Raw genomic sequence first — 17,029 nt, 5'->3', positions numbered from 1 at the left:
TATTTCTGACAACAATAAAAAATACTCTTTAAACAAGCAGATACCGTTTCATCTAAGTGCTGAATTCTTGCTTCACAACAGTTAATTTATGTCTGCACAAGTATTACAATCAACATTTTCTATATTTTCAAAGAAACTAGTTTGGTCTCGAAATGCTGAAGTTCACTCCAATATTAAGGACAAGAAAATACACAATATGGATCCAGAAAGTACGGCCAGTAAATGAATCACTGACTTAGCAGAGACACAATAGCACAGTGTTCTTTTGCTGCAGAGGGCTGCAGGTTTTGAACACGGAGGAATATCAGGGATTGGTCAGTCATTAGACGGTGAGAACTATGGGCCCACTGACATTTGCTGCCTTTTCTCAACCATCCCAGATACCACTTACTTTGGCCCTCCACTGCTTCTGCTTCTTTTGAGGTCAGACAGAAAGAAAGTTGGATTTAGCACCAAAATGTAACACCTGGGCTTGGTAACCAAACTTAAATTCCACCTTGTCGTCACTTTCTCCAGCTAATGTCAGTGTCTGGGCCTGTGTTTGGGGGGACCACCTTTTAACAAGAGGATTTGAGTGCAAAACTCTGTTTTGGCTGCCACTCGCCCTGCTGAAGTGTCCTTGAGCTAGTAACGTTATTGACAATTTTAAGGGAGCACTGGGAGGAGTCAGTAAAAACTGTACAATGAAGTTCCAATATTATATATATATAATATATATATAATTTTGACAATGTGAAATGTGAGCACTATTGCTGTGGGATAGCTGTGACTGCCCAGCAGACAGTCAAACACACGTAAAACATGACGCAATACTCCGTCCACGTCAGTTTCTCAGGAGATTTTGTTGTTTGGCCTACTAACAGTCGGTATAAATGCAGCATCTGGTTTTGTTTCCATCCTAAATTCACAAATGATTCTGTGTTGGTCCAGGGCTTACCCTCTATCAGCTAGCTTAATGCAGTTATTTAATTACATGCAGAGCTCTATGTATAAAACTAGGGAATATGATTTTCTAACAAATCTTTTTTTAGCAACATTGTTTGGAAGCAACATAGCTGCAGAAATACAATTCCTACTGTAAGTATTGGAGCATTACTTAATTTTTTGTTCTTTGTTTCTTTTCTCTCTCCTCTATCCACTCACCCCAACTGGCCGCCCAAACTGAGCCCGGTTCTGCTGGAGGTTTTTTGTTCTGTTAAAGGGAGTTTTTCCTCTCCACTGTCACCGAGTGCTGCTCATAAGGGATTTGTTGGGTGTTTAGTTTTTGTAAAGTGCCTTGAGATGATTTGTATTGTGATTTGGCGCTATATAAATAAAATTGAATTGAATTGAATTGCTCTTTAGGCTTATTGGATATTAGATAACACTACATTATAGTGTTGAGTCTCAGCTTTAATTTGAGTAGGTTTACATGGATATAGAAATAACTGTTTGCCAGTAGCCCTTTTGACACATGGTGCCCAACATTTTATGTTTCAAAGGCAAGTTAACAGATGCATATGACCATATTCAAAACAATAATATTTAATAATCTCTAATCACATCTTTTGCTGTCTAGATGCTTTATATATTCAGTGGTGATGCTTTTCCAGGTTTTCATTGCAGGACATGTCTGCATCACACAGTGCACTCTTTACTTGCTGGTCAGTCATAATGAGCTTTTTCTTCACCATGATTCACAATAATGTGTAGTGGTCTAGAAAGTGCATTATGTGCTTCCAGCACCAGAGGGCTGAACTCTGACATCACCTGTTGGTGACATGTGTTCCCAAAGGTAAATGTATTTAGTGTATGAAGTTAAGGCCCTCTAATAGGCATAGATAGGAGGACAGGTTCTACAGTCATATCTCATGTCATATCTCAGTATTTAATTTGTCAGGTGGTATACCTGACAAATTAAATACTGAGATATGACCCCCCACTTCACCTCTGCCATGTGTTTCCTTGTCTCAGCCTCTGGTAAACCTCGCAGAGGCATTTAGCAGGTTGGGATGGAGGCTTGAGGCTGAGACCTGGCTGAGTTTAGGCCTGGTTGTGAAAAATCACATCCCCTCTACAGATCCACAGAATCTGAAATCCAGAGTGTCTGCAGCTATCTCATACCGAGAAACTGGTATGAATGGCCGTGCCAGCATTTCCACCACAGAGTGCTTGATCCAGCTCCACAGAGTCAACAGTCACAATCATACATCATAGCCCCAATTATATTTGCCCAGACCAGCCGTTGAGGTTTGGGGCTGAGGATGAATGTCTTCAGCAACAAAAAGAGCAGTATGAGGATCACAGGGGCCTTACAGAAGTAGCACCAATGCCTGAGCTGTCAGTTTGCAGAGTAAACTGACAGCGTAATGTGTCATTTATATCCTAACAAATGTCTTGCCCACTTCCCCTGCAACCCTGCAGCTCAATAGCTCTTCCCTTGTACCAATCTGCTCCACACAAACCAGACTTCATATACAGATTTTACTATATCACCTTGCCAGTTTGGTGGCATCTTTGGTATGGCCTGTTCAGTTTTATCTTGAAAAAAGTAAAGTATAAAATGCTTTTGGACTATGCATAAATAAAGTGTGGTGGTGACAGAATTGCAAGCAGGGCAGAAGTTGATATCAAATCCTGTGGGACTGGTCTAAAATTTGTTCCATAAAAATGTGTTTTAGTGGAGTTTTACAAGTCAATTAAGGCTCTGTCTGTGTGTGTGTGTGTGTGTGTGTGTGTGTGTGTGCGTGCGTGCGTGCGTGCATGTGTGCGTGCGTGTGTGTGTGTGTTTTCTTTAGGCCATGTGTCAAATCACAGACGTTCTCAAACAGTGGTGCCCCGTATGGCTTCACCACAACACCACCCTGATGCTTGCGACTGCTGAGTGCTGAAGAACTGGTGTGTTTGTGGTGAAGGTGCATGTGTGTCTTTGAGTGTGTGTGTGTTTAAGCATATAATGAGAACAAAGCTGAAGAAACTAGGGGTTTTTCCTTTCTCCACTGAGGGCCATGTATTGATTTCTCTTACAGATGACAAGGTGGTAAAAGGTGCTTGAATGAAAATTCAATTTCCTGAAACTCTTTGTCCTGTCCTTTTGGTGCAGGATGTATGTGGTGTCGGCCTGAGTGAATATACACTGGTAGCACAATGAAAATCACTGTCAACTCATCACATCAGTGCTGGGAGTTTGTAAGAGGCCAAAGACCCCTACAAACCTCATATCTCTGAGTTCACTTAAAGAGACAACATTTATTTCTTCTGAGCTATTCAACATTTCTGCTGTTGTACGTTCTGTAACAGGAGAGCACCCAAAGGTGTCAATGAAATGGTAAAAACAGACTATTCTTACCAATATAGGCGATCTTAGCAGAGCAGCAATTTAACATTTGTGTAAAATATTAGACAAAACTGCTAGATACTGAAGACAATGACTCTCCAGATACACAAAGCATTACTGGAGCCAAGAGAAGGGCAGCAGCTGGCTGAGCAATCCACTTCTACAAACAATGGATCCTTTTATAATAAAGTAAATCAATAACTGGCATTAGGAGAAATTTCCCAACTTCTTCAGCTTTTCCAGATGCTCACACATTGAAATATCACCACACAGTAGTTTCAATGACTGCTGAGAGAGAGAAGACAGATGAAGATGTGTGGTGATGAGAACAGAGGTGGTGAAGAGGAGAAAAGAGGACATGAGGGGGAAGAATAATATTGTAAGAGTGGTAGGAAAGGCCATTAAAGATTGGGGAGGTCATATAAAGGGGTGAGTGTTAGAAAGCGAAGCAGGGATGTTTTGTTTGTCCAGTCGGCTGTGTAATTGGAGCGATGCAGGGGGGAGGATCAGATGGCAGAATAAAAGCTGTTTGACTGCTCTCCTCACACCTCTCCCAGCATGACTGGTACAGCAAAGGGAATATGCAGTGAAAACTGCTGGCTCAGGGCCCATGCTGGGGCGCACCGCCAAAACCTTGGTCAGAGTGCCTGCGTTCTCCTCTGTATTTTTAGAAACAACCATTATGCAAGCAATTTGCCTTAAAGATCTCTCCGCATATATCCATTCAAGAGCAGAGCAGGAGGCTGAGATATGTCAGCAATGTGAAGAGAGCTCTACAGGTTTTCCAAATGATATGAAGTGAAAGATGCCAGAGGAACCAAAGTCTAAGCCTTTCAAATGAAATAGTGAGCATGGTACTGAAGAAGTCTTGTTATATTTCTGCCGCCCCACCTCCACCAACCCTCACTCCACCCTTAACCTAATGTGGTTAGCTGCGCAGTGGGGAAGATGGAAGGACTGTGTGTGTGTGTGGTGTGTGTGTCAGTATGTGTCTGTGTGGGGGGTTTGGTGTGTAATTCCAGAGGTTCCCCTTACCCCCTCCTAAGTTTTTCCTCTTTCACAGACGATTTTTTTCTTGTATTTGTTTTTTTCCTAACCACTGAATTCTGGACTCAGTCTGTTTCCATATTGCAAACCACAGCATCCCACAAACATGATGGAATCTTTGTTTTAGACTATCCAAAGATTATTTTTTCCTCTTTTTGACACTATTTCACTTATTTTTACATACCTAAGGAATAGTGCATAGATGGCTGTGCAAACAACAGATAAAATGTGTGACAGACTATAAAACATGAGTAAAACAGGATATTAGAGCAAGCCAGACAAAATTTCCTGACTCCCACTCATAACTGCGATAACCGGACATATGTGATAATGGACAAAATCCTTCTTCCAGGTTTTATTCCTCCTGCATTCCTCTTTTCAGTGTATCAATATTTGCCTGTCCTCTTTTCCTGGTCCAAAGTATTTAGTTGCTTCTCAAAATTCAGCAAAGCTCTAATAAATGTCAAAGAAAATGTGAGATGGAGTGGGACAGGCATTCATTAATAATAGACCTCTGTTACCTCAGACTTAACCCTTTTTATCCTTGTGCCCCTGTTTTAGTGGGACTAAAATCTAAAATGGAAACTGTTGCTGCCATTTTGAGAAGGTCACAGTGTGATATTTGGCTCCAAGCCTGAAGGAATTGGTAAAATTATTAGAATTGCATTGTTGTGCTTCATTTGCATCACATTCATTAGAGTAAGAGTTCACAAAAATGTTTAACAGCTTCAGTAGCATTGGTGTTAACTCGTTATTACAGGGACATTTTTCTCTCTCGCTAATTTAAAATTTTGAATTGACAAAAGTAAAAATTTGAATTTTTCCTGGGCTTTTTCATATGTCACTCTGTTCTGGTGATGGAGACAGGGAGACTTACTGTGTTTCAAATGTTGCTCATCCACCCACCCAGCACATGAACAAAAGGCCAAAAATAAAATGTGGCATCACCATTTTCAAATAAACTATTCCACAATCATTCAAATGTTGCTGTTCAGCTGTACCAGATAAAAAGAAACACTTTTTTAATCATCAGTTTACCAAATTTAAACCTTAAACACTGCCTTATGAGTCTGGACAAGTTTCATTTTTATCTGCTGATGTGACAAATATTATTGTAACATTTTCTCTCCCTCTCTCTTCATTATGCTTTCATTTTTACATGGACATAAGCACATGATTAAACTTCAAGGCAGATGCAGGGAGCTCATATACTCACAAGAACTACAATATCATGTAGTTGTATATAGTATGACATTTATTTAGTATAAATATATTTTTTGTAGTTGCATGGGATTCAAGTCATTCAGCAGTTTCTAACATTTATTAAATGGCAATTAAGGAATTTATTACAGAGGAGACCTTTCATTTATCTAGTAAACTGCATTTGCACTATTAACATTTTTATAGCCTCATCCACAAGGACGCCAGAGGCAGTGAGAGGAGTTTGGACCCAATACGACACAGGTGAAAGTCCTGAGATGAGACTAGGCTTGCAGAGGCAGAGCTAGGCTGAGACTTTCACTCTACATGAAAAAAATGCAGCCCTGAGGGAACCGTGCTGACAAAGTGAAGGGTGGATGTCAATGAAAAAGTACACAGAAATGTATGACAACCTTTTCAGCAATGCAACATGACATCATCTGATATGGCACTGTTTTGGACAATCGCAGAAATGCAATCACACATTGCCTGTGGTTTACTTTGTAAGCTTTATTTCTTCTCCATCCATCTATCCATCCATCCATCCATCCATCCATCCATCCATCCATCCATCCATCCATCCATCCATCCATCCATCCATCCATTATCTAACCCCCTTATTCCTAACCAGGGTCACAGGGATCTGCTGGAGCCTATCCCAGCTCTCTTTGGGTGGAAGGCAGGGGTCCACCCTGGACAGGTCACCAGTCCATCACAGGGCCACATAGAGACAAACAACCTCACACACTCACACTCACTCCTATGGGCAATTTAGAGTCACCAATCAACCTGACATACATGTTTTTGGACTGTGGGAGGAAACCAGAGTACCTGGAGAAAACCCACACAAGCACAGGGAGAACATGCAGACTCCACACAGAAAGGCCCCTGATGGAACCTTCCTGCTGTGAGGCAACAGTGCTAACCACTCATCCACCGTGCTGCCCTAAGACTGTCACAATAAAAGATATTAACAGTGTTAACAATGGTAAGTTTCCAGAGTGTAAAATCCTGTATTACAAACCAATGTGCTGTCTCTTGGCATAGAATAAGCTTTTAAAAATATAAACCTGTTCCTCCAACAGTACTTCCCAGATTGTATTTCATTGTCTCCCCAGTACATGAAACAACATGCCTCCACAAATGCAGCTGCTTGCGTTAATTTAACTCTGGGCAAATGTCTGTGTGAAAAGAGTCTTAAACCTGAGTGTCAGTGACCTCAGGGGACTAAGCCTCGTCTTACTGACCCATCACCCTTCTCATGAATCAGTGAACAAACTCACCTAATGCAAGCATGCACAGGCAGGCAGGGCTGCAGTTAACTGTGTCCTCATGTCACTAACTCCACATGCTTTGACAGAAGCTCCTCATCCTCCTACATAATGCAGAAAATTTTAACAGCTTATACTAACTTATTCAGCTTATTCTAACTTATTTAGCAATACACATGCTCCTGTTTGTACAGAAAAACTGAGGAGGCTGGTGATTGAAAGAGGGTGATAATATTTTGAGCAATGAGGAAACTCTATATTCCGTTGCAAAAGACCTAAATCCAAATGTACCGGTGTCTAGAACTTGAAATATTTTTGTGTTCTCATGGAATACACAAATTACAAGTATAGTATGGCTAACATAAAGAATAATCTTTTAAAAGTTTATGGGACATGCCAGCTGATGAGTGTTTTAGGGCTGATGAACCTCCACGCTATCATCTTGCACTGAATGTTGTCTTATGACAAGTATGGAGGGAGAGTGACAGGCAGGAAGAATTATATTGAAGTTTAACTCACACAACTTGGGAATGGCTGATATCCATCAAAGAATTGTAGTGGAAAGTTTGTTTAAACCCCAGTAAACCAGCAGGTCACGCTCATAACCTTTCACCTTCAGATTAGACCTTTGCTGGAAAGATAAAGAAGGAGGTTCCTCTGCATTTATCTCAAGACAAGAGGACAGATAGTCAAGTTCCAACATGTGACTGTGAAAGGGGTTTTCCTTAGGCTTTGGGAAAGTAGGCTACATAAATGCACCTCATATCAATGCCAAATGAAACAAGCTAATTCTCTTGAAATATACTTTCCCTGTGAGACCACAGAGCCAGCAGATTTACAAAAGCTCTATTTGTGAATGAACCTTTGGGTGAAGTTCATGTTTGCAATTAGAAGACAAGGAAAGTGTTTCAGGGTTTACAGGAATGCATGAAGTTCGTGTGAGTACACTTGCACACTCCAGTTGGCTTTAATTGTGATATATATATAATTATAGTATACTGATAGTATAGTACCAGTTTGACACTATGTCACAGGACTCCAGTTTTGACTCCAGTGTGTACATGCACACTGGAGTCAAAGTTTGCTGTTGTACATGCACATGTACACACTGTGACTGACATTTAGCTTGGTGGCTTTTGTAGCAGAGGTATAAAGCCCCAGAGGAATCAAAGAGTTGAAGCTAAATTTAAAGCTGTCTTGCTTGGGTCAGACAGGCACACAGAAATTTAAATTAAAGGGTGAGCAGACTTGTGACAGGAAGTGATTCATATCCTGTAGACTTGGCACCAGGTAATATGTGATGTATGCTGTGAGAAAGAACTCAGAAATAAAAACAGGAGGGTGGAACAGAGAAACGAATGAGGCTCAAAAACCATCACAAAAACTTTCACCTTCTTAAGTTACTCGGCTTTAAACCACAGTACCAGATGCACCATTCTGCATCTTTACTCATTTCCAGCATTTGTTTTTCTAGTTGTCTTTATATCTCAAACCATATGCACATGAAAGCAAATCTCTTCAGTTTGACACTATGTCACAGGACCTGGGGGGCAGGTGGGAGCTGGTGTTGGGAGGAAACAAAATTAGGGATTGGTTCAGTGCTAGAAGCAAAATAGCTAGATCAAAGGATAAAATCATGAGCCGAGGTTATTTGGAGTTAAGTGTTTTAGGATAAATCAGAGAAATTCTTCTCTAGCACTAATCCAGTATGAATGGAAAGATGCGAGAAAAAAAAACATCAGCAACACTTCTCCGTAACTTGTTCAATTCACACCAGTGTCAGCATCATTAGTCCCCTGTGGAGTGGTAAAGAAGGAATTCTAGGCACAGGTTGCGTGAGTCAGTACAAGCATTTTCCAAATTCATCCTGCCTGCCTCCCTTTAAATAGCCCAAGGAAATGTCCAAATGACCTAATTACAACTCAGGCCTGTGTCACTTCATGACATGTTATTCAAAAATATACACAGTCACAAAAACAGCAGGACTTTGGTGTCTTCTGTTTGGTTTTATTAACTATTTAGAGAGACAGTGAGCTGGATTCTGACTTTCTGTGGCTCTCTCTGTTGTGTCTTGGTTCTCAAAGTGTCCTGGGAAAACCTTTGAAGGATTACTTCATCACACTTTAATCTGTGTCACTATGAAACAAACCACAAACCCATTTTTTTTTTGTAAATGCAGTCTACATTACTGTAGTAGACTGAGCCCCCATCAGTTTGGCACTGAAGGCAAACACACACAAAGGTTGCCCTGCCCAAACAAGCACCATTAAAAAATTGTTTCTATTTTGGGGTCGTGACACTTTGGTCCACTTCAGCTGCTTAGTTGCACCTAAAGTAAAGCTTGGAAACAATAACAATTCATCCTGTTTGAACAAAGGCCTCATTCATACCATATAAAGCTTAGCTGACCTGTCATTCTAACATTATCCTTTTACTGTGTTTGTTTATTTAGTACTGCTGGAGACGAGAAGGTATGAACCCAGCTCAAAACCACTCAGTGGTAATAGTTTGGAAGTAGCCCAGACAATTAAAGAAAAATGAAGGGGAAAGTGATGGACTGAGCTGGAGTGTTTTGCATTCCTGCACAGTGCTGAAGTGTGTTTGTTGATCACCTTTGTGAGTGAGGTCTCTTTCATTTTCTGCTGCAGCAACTGTCGGTACCAGCGAGTGGTACGTTTATCTGGCATAATCAGACAAACTATAGTTCGGCACTTCACCTACAAACACAACATGCCTGGGAAATCACAAAGTCATGACGGGGAAAAAGAGGGGAGATTTGAGGACGAGGAAAGGAAGTCAAGCAGAGAGAAAACAGATTCCAGCTCCCAAGGCTCTGAGTACTGCCTGCCAGTCTACTTCAGATCTGGGATGGGATAATACATTAACTCTTCTATAATAAACAGATCCAGTTAACATGCTCTTTCATAATGTACAGGTTAACCTGCTGTACACCTATAGCTTATCGCTTGCATCATTTCTTGCTTGCAGTAATAGAAGATTTCATTTCAACAATTTCGACCAGGCATGTCAAATTTTGGCAGAGACCTCAGCAGTGTTCTGCTAAGCATTTCTTCCTATCTGATCAGAGACCAGAGTAGTAGATGCTCACACTGTTGTTTTCCTTTGCAATCCAACCTGATTCTGCATCATTACCAATTTTTGTTCCTCTTCTCTCTGAACCCTTTGGTTATCTTTTCCTCTTATCCCTCCTCCTCTCTGCCTCTTCGTCCCTTGTGGGTTTGGCCTGTGTCTTGCTGTGGCTGCAGGAGGAGGACTACCTGATGTGTCGCTGTGCAGAACAGGACGTAGGGGTCTGCTGTTGAAAAGGGGCTCTGTGCGGCATCAGCAGATCACCTTACAGGACCACTTCCTGCTTCCGACCCACTCCTCACAGACAGCCATGTGTGCCAAGGCCGAAAAAAGTGCAAACAGAGGGGTTCAGTCCACCCTGGGGCTGAGCACAGGACCCTATTCATCTTCTCTCCAGTGTGCCTCTCTGCTTCTGCCCTACCAACCTCAGAACAGTTTTATTTTAAAATTCACAAATATTCCCCTCTCAAAGGCATTGGGATCAACCAGCCACAGTTTCCCTCTCCCTCAGGGGTGCTTGACAGACGGGCTGTGTCATTGCTACCCCCAGACTGGCAAGGTGAAATGTGTTGGTGTCAAGTATTTGTACAATGTCTGTCTGTCACAGCCACACCAGTGGTATCTGTTCTGCCACATAAGGGAAAAAAAAGGTAAAGGATTAAAAGGAAAAAGAGAAGGAAACAAAGGTAAAAAATAAATAATGACAAATCTCAGTTGTAGAGATGCTTTATGGGTAAGTTAGCCTCATTGTTCTCTGTATTACTGTATTACTGCACAGCAATGCAGAGGAGAATGGGTGCAGGATAAAAAAAAACAAGTCTTGTCTGATTGAGAAGGGAGCAGGTGGGGTCGGGTGTTGGACTCGTGTTGCTATTCCTGGAATGCTCACTTTGTCCCATCTAGACCTGGCAACAGGGTGGAGGACAGCGGCTTGAGGACTCCCACTGACTTGGACTCCCACTGAGTTGTACTATTTACACTAGGAGCGAAAAAGGGGGAGGGGTATTTAAGATTCTTGGGGAAATGGCAAAGTGGGCAAATAACTCTTAACGCAAACAAATCCAGAGCATTAATGATGAGTCTGTCACTACTGTCCTTGTCGTTTCTACCTTTGGTCACTGGAATCTACCTTGTTTTTCTACTCCAAGCACATTAAAACAGCACCTGATATGTCCATTCCTACCAGGGGGATAGAAAAACATTTAGCCTGCTGGCTCTCCAGGCTTCCCCCTCAGATGTCAGCCTCAGATGAGGGTGAGAAGAATGACGCTCTGTACGGCCACTGCAAGAAGCCATTCATATTGCCACAGTTCAGCCACAGAGAGTCTGCAGCACAGACCGATGATGGCTGGAACAGAACCAGTACTGATCCAGTCCCTTGTGTCCCAGCACTATACAACACCAGTATTGATCGAATCAGAATGGGACGACACAACTGGGACAACACATCCACTGATTCAGCAGGATCACTACTGGGGCTGATCAACATAGGCAACACCACCACTGATTCAGCTAGAAGGACAGATTTCTGTGGGATCTGGCTCTGTCAACGCCTGCACAATTGAGAAAGTACATCAATATACTTTACTCCTTCCAAGACAAACCAATAGATCTTGTCAGAAACCACACTGCTATTGCTAATGGAGCTCTGTTAAAGCAGTGCAGTGATAATGGAACAAGAACTGTGTTTATAGGACGATTCTTCGTCAAACTCAATCAACTCGGACTACCTTAAATTCTTTTCTACACTCCCCATTTCCTTCACCGTGCTGAACAGGATGCCTTATTATAGGTCAGTGGCTGACTGGGGGCTGGAGGAATAAACCAAAGCCCCTGGCACAGCTCATGATGTTCCCCTCAGACCTGCTCAGGCTCACTGGAGACCAGTGAAGGAGGCCAGAATAGAGAAAGTGGCTTCTGTGCCCAAACTTCCTGGCTTCACAGGAGTGTGTGTGAGGCAGACTGCTGGTCCAAGTCAAAAAGCGACCCAAAGAGAAGTCTGTGTACTTTGGAATCCATATCTTATGGAAAATATACTGGTTCAGGAGCACTTAATAGAGTATTTACGTAAAACTGACAAAGATAACACAGCATTTTCCTCCTGTGATGTGTTAACTTTTCAGTGAGCATATAGGATGAATGAGTATGATTTATTCCAGGTCTGCCAGACGATGCTCTACCAGAGACCCAACACATACTGAAAGCACCAAAGTACTTCTGTCCTGCAGCCTCAAGAGAGGATCCTCTGGACATAAGTAAGAGTTTACACACTTTTTATTGCTAACTTTAGTTTGACAAGGGTTAGGGTTAGTTTAGTAATTTCTCCAGAAAACAACAAATACAGGGGACTTTAGTTGTAAATTCATCAGCTTCAGTTACAGCTGTTGTGCCACTTCTTCTTTTTGACTAACTGTGAAAGCTGGTGTGATGAGGCCGGGTACACGCCCATCATTCAGGTCCTCCACATGGTGCAGAAAAATTAGTATGTGCAAGCTGGAGTTATCCTGTCCTCCATCACACGAATCATATTCTCTCGCCTTCCTATTTTTACAGCTGCTGCAAAACTAGATCTGCTCAAACTCTTATTTCTCAGTGACTGAAAAAGACAAGAAATCCAGACTGGTCAAGACTCAGGTTCTCACAGCCAATCTGTTTCTTCACCCTCTGCATAAACAACCACAAATGATCCCCTCTTGACCTTCAAATGCGCGCAGCCATTCATGCCACAAATGTGTGTGGTGAACATAATCCATACACATGCATCTCAAAGAATCTTATCTGCAAATCAGTAATGATTCACAGGCTCTGTTTTTCTATTTTGATTTAGCCAGCTGAATTTTAAAGTGCAGGACATGAAAGTACAAGAATGTGATAGCCAATCAGATGTCAAAAAATTGACACTTGGACAGGATTAGATAAACACTGAACTATGGTGCTGACAAGAGCCAGAGTGTGAGTCAGAGACAGGATATAATAAATGAGTCACTAAAGCCTAACAAGTCATTAGGGATTACCAGAAGTAATGCTTTCTGAAATCAGAAATTAGGATACATCAGAAAATGTGATACACAAATGTGAAAAATTGACTTAGTTCATGTTTTTAATTTAGAACATCTGTCTATATATTTCATTGCTTATGTTTCTAAAAAGGATGTTTATTATATATGTGTATTAATTGTATTTCCTATAAACTCACAGTCAGTAACACAAAATCAGAGTGCTCGATAAGTTACCATCTTTGCATTCAGATGAGGTAAGGATAGCAAACTGTAATTTATATGTGAACTCTGTATGCATGAAATGTGTGCTAATGTTGCACCCATAGGCAGCTTTGATGAATAAACCATTTGGTCAGGCTGTTGGGATCGGAAGCCCTGCCACAGTCCATTAAAAGGCTAAGCCAGAGGGACAGGCTAGGGTCTGTAACCCTGCACCTTTGGCCTCTCCATTCAACCATGCAGTCTTAGTACTGCCTTCATACAGCTCTACTAGAAATACTGCCAGCCTGGCCTGTGATCTGCCTTTTGGCCTCACTCAGTTTGTTGTGCCAACATCGTGTGCCCAACCATTTGTGTTGGCAGCAGGAAAGTCATTACTCCACGTTTAGTGGGTCTCCAGGGGCCATGTGAGGACCATTGGTCACGAAAACACACCCTGATCTTGGTCAAAGATTCAGTCCAGAATAGGAGCCATAATTTAAAAAATACAGTATATGTAAATAAATAAAAGCTGTTCACATGTTTACAAAATGTGATTACTTTGCATCTTTGATCCTTGATTTTCCATTTCCGCTTGCACGCAATGAAAACTATGTGTAAAGTAAATGTTCACTGGATAAACCTGCTTTTGCATAGAAGAACTGTAGAAGCACACATAAAGAAATGGCTGTCATATAAAGTCCTCTTCATCTGTTGACTTAAAAAAAAACACATTTAGGTTCATGCACTGAAAACTATGTGGAGGAGTATCAGTATGTAACAGTTCCAGAAAAAAATAACAAATGAACATATTCCCACTGGTGTTTTTCCTTCTGGGAGAACTCTCTGCACCTTATCCACCGTGCTATCATCCCCGCAGACAGAGAGAGCAGAGAGCAATTAAAATGAAGTATGAGGTTATAAAGTTTTGAAAGGAATTAAGATGTTAGAAGCCTTGACCGACCTGAGACAGCAGAAATCAAAATCTGTCATGTGGTGTTTTGAAAGGTTAGTGAACGCTCACAGGAAGGGACATGCTCTTATCTCATATTAGAATACCTTCCTTTCTATGGCAAGGTAGACGACCATCATTCTTTCACCAGCAATAAGTGCCAGCAGACAATGTGTGAGGACAACGTTATGTGTGTTATCATGACTACAAAATCAAACAGTCCACAAATCACCAGGTGTAGTGCACTTGGCTACAATCTAGGAGGAATTTATGAATGGTGTTTGGCTGGTCAGGGCTCAAGTTAGTTCTGCACTGTTTCAATTCTCTCAGACAGGCTTGAATAATCTCAGTGATGCAATCTCTGCACAGACGCCCAGCTGATGTTCCATTGTCAAGAAAAGAAAAACACGTAATAGTGTAATGGTGGTAGAGGGTGATGGGCTGATTTAAGTGGGAAAAATGACATCACAGTAGCAAAAATATGCCCCTGATAAGCTGTGCAACTTCAACTTTATTTGTGTGATTTTGCTCTGGAGTCAACGAGCCCATATGTCGTTTATCTGGATAATTGCAGTGCTGTGATTGTATACTTGGCAGCCAATGCGCCGCTCTTTATGTCATCTGAGTGAATATCGGAACTGTATGTAATTGCTAGCAATCACAGTGTGAGTGTATAAATATAAAGGGCACCGAGGCCGGGCTAAGGATGACAGGATGCCTGTATTAGGCTGTATTTAAGATGGAATTTTGAAAAGAAGGTGAGAGACGAGGACAAAGATTTTTAGAGTTTCCACAGGAAAATCTGAACGTCCCAGAGACAGTCTAGTATTTTTAGAACCCATTCCCTTCTTTGTAGGTGCTTCTCACTGCCCTGCTCTATTTGTTTTCCTGGAAGTCAGAGGAAAAGAACGACGTAACAGTAACAGAGGATGACACACCAGGCTGGGTGTCTGGCTGAACTGCTACAGTAGCAAGTTGTGAGTCAGATGCTCAGACTGGAAAGCAGTGAAACATTTGAAGAATGGGTGACTGTGGTGTGTGTGAATCACTGTTTGTGTGGTGAACCTCTCAGAGAAGGGCCATGCCACTGGGCCTTGTAAAAGCTTGTCTGTTAGTCTTCATTTCCAAGCACTAGGTGCTTTTATTGCTGCACCAAGACTCACAAAAGCCTCTGGGCCAAATAGGTGTGTAATGGCATTGCATTGAGTCCGACTGGCTGACTGGTGTGGTGAGAGGGAACAGTTGACTGCAGTCTCTAAAGCTTCATGAACTCATTCTCACTCTTTCTCAAAGCCTCATCTGTCCCACATCGTTCCCAGCTCTCCTTCTGTTTTCTTTTTTTGCTCTGACTTCGTCTCTATGCTCCCACTCATGTTCTGCTTTCTATCTTAATCCCTCCTCCTTTCTCTCTTCTTTTTGTTTGGTTCTCCAGCACATTGACTCTCTCTCTTTGGAGACAGACTCTTTAACAAGCCTGCCCCATTGGGCAGTAGACAGAGAGGGAAGGTTATTTTTAGATTGCACATATATTAAAAGTGGAACGTTTTCTTCATCCTTGTAAAGAGTCCTCTTCTCTCTCTTTCAGTCTGTAATGGAGTTTAGCATCTCTGTGGGGGATCTCGTGTTTCCTCCCCCTCACATACTTTTTTCTTCCCCTCTGCCAGACTCATCTAACCCCCCACCACCAACACAGTCATGCTCTCCAAACACTGACATCATTCGACAGACTGAACTCTTTCCTCTGCCTGTGGGGGCTGTTCTGTTCTGTCTGTACAGCGTGAAATGGGTGAGTCTTAGCTCCTGACACAAATCAAGGAACGGGAGAAAAAACAAGCTGTCAGAAAACATACATCTGCTGCAGGAAAACAAGCCTGAGAGATTGTTACATCCACAGTGCAGTTCTCCTCACATGACCTTTTCCTCAACTGGTGGTGGCTTTTACACACACACCCAGACACATACACACACACACACATGCATATGCACATGTACACACTGTTGAAGCGGTGCTAAAAGAATAAATCACACCACTATATTAGATATAATTAGGCCAGTGCTTTATCCAGGGGCCTGTGAGGTGACGGGTGAGCTTACTTCAGCGTTTTCCTGCCTTGGATTAAAACCAAAGTTTGACTTTTTCCTTGTGTGTGTCTCTCTCTCTCTCTCTCTCTCTCTCTCTCTCTCTCACACGCACACACACACATACAAAAACTTCCTTTTCAATGTAGCTCACCTCCTTCCTGAACTGGTGAAGAAAGAGGGGGAGACATGGCCCTGTGGGTTTATTAGTCCTACTCTCAATGACCCATGCCAGGGTCTAAAGTCAGACAGAGCTCCTGTTACCTTCCTTGAATATGGTCTGTTTCTTTGAAAATATTCTGCTTTTAGCATTGCAGCGTTCCCTTCACCCTTAATTTGAGGGTGTGAGCCCTTAAGGAGCAGGTAGTTGTCCTGACGGGGACAAAGTAGGAAATCTTTCATTAAAACTCAGTGAAGGTCGATCATGACTCGAATCTCTATGTCAGACACTGAACACAAAGTGACACAGCTCAGTCTGGTTGAAGGGTGTATAACGCAACCTGACCAATGAGCCCTGGGAACACGGATGAAAACCAGCAGTTCAGATAAACCGTAGATTAAATGCTGAAATGTTTGAGCTTCTGTTTGACACCTCTGTTTGAAATTGAGAGTGTCTGATCACGCTTTTTGTCCATGAACATTCAAAATAGTTTCATGATGGAAGCAGAACAAAGAGCAAAGAGTTAGCTCTTGTAAAACAATGATGAATAACGAGGTGGGAAAGTGATAAAGACTAAACAAACGGAAAAAATGAAGCCTAATCACAGAACACTCTGGTGAGTTACAGCACATCCAACCACTTCACATTCAATATTTTATTGATGCTTTGGGAGCTGCCACTCCTGCTCTTATCCTTGGCTTTATCTCACTCATGAAG

General features: G+C 42.0%; 1 protein-coding gene across 2 annotated transcripts in view; it reads right to left on the bottom strand.

The window, feature by feature from the left end:
* znf469 (zinc finger protein 469) overlaps window positions 1–17,029 on the bottom strand; it is a 114,099-nt gene that overhangs the window by 13,557 nt on the left and 83,513 nt on the right. The window lies entirely within an intron of this gene.

This window comes from Mastacembelus armatus, chromosome 6, assembly GCF_900324485.2.
Source record: "Mastacembelus armatus chromosome 6, fMasArm1.2, whole genome shotgun sequence".
Taxonomy (NCBI): Eukaryota; Metazoa; Chordata; class Actinopteri; order Synbranchiformes; family Mastacembelidae; genus Mastacembelus; species Mastacembelus armatus.
This window is presented reverse-complemented; position numbering and strand designations above follow the sequence as displayed.